The 317-nt window shown below is 37.9% G+C and overlaps 1 protein-coding gene across 1 annotated transcript in view; it reads right to left on the bottom strand.

Annotated features, from left to right (window-relative positions):
* Positions 1-317, bottom strand: part of LOC119589315 (zinc finger homeobox protein 3-like) — a gene marked incomplete at its 3' end in the record, with an annotated part of 49,709 nt that overhangs the window by 26,826 nt on the left and 22,566 nt on the right.

Genomic DNA, 317 nt, shown 5'->3' on the forward strand with positions numbered 1-317 from the left:
CTTTTTTTCTCTCCCTCTGTTTCTTCTCTGCTTCTTTATTGTTATTCGCAACCGGTCGATCATTCACGCGAAGCCCTGCCGTCTCGAGGGAAAAGTCGACGGTTGAGTAAATAACGTGGATCTTCACGTGACTCGGTGATAGTATTACCATTAACATCATTATTATTACTAACTACTGCTTTTGTTCGGTGTCATCACTTTCATTCTCGATAAAATTATCAATATCAGTCACCATCATATTCTTTTTATCATCAGCAGCATTCGAAATTTTGTTGTTGTTTTTGTTGCCAAGAAAACGCACATTTCAGTTTCGAAAT

The sequence above is a fragment of the Penaeus monodon genome, chromosome 25 (genome assembly GCF_015228065.2).
Source record: "Penaeus monodon isolate SGIC_2016 chromosome 25, NSTDA_Pmon_1, whole genome shotgun sequence".
NCBI classification, from domain to species: domain Eukaryota; kingdom Metazoa; phylum Arthropoda; class Malacostraca; order Decapoda; family Penaeidae; genus Penaeus; species Penaeus monodon.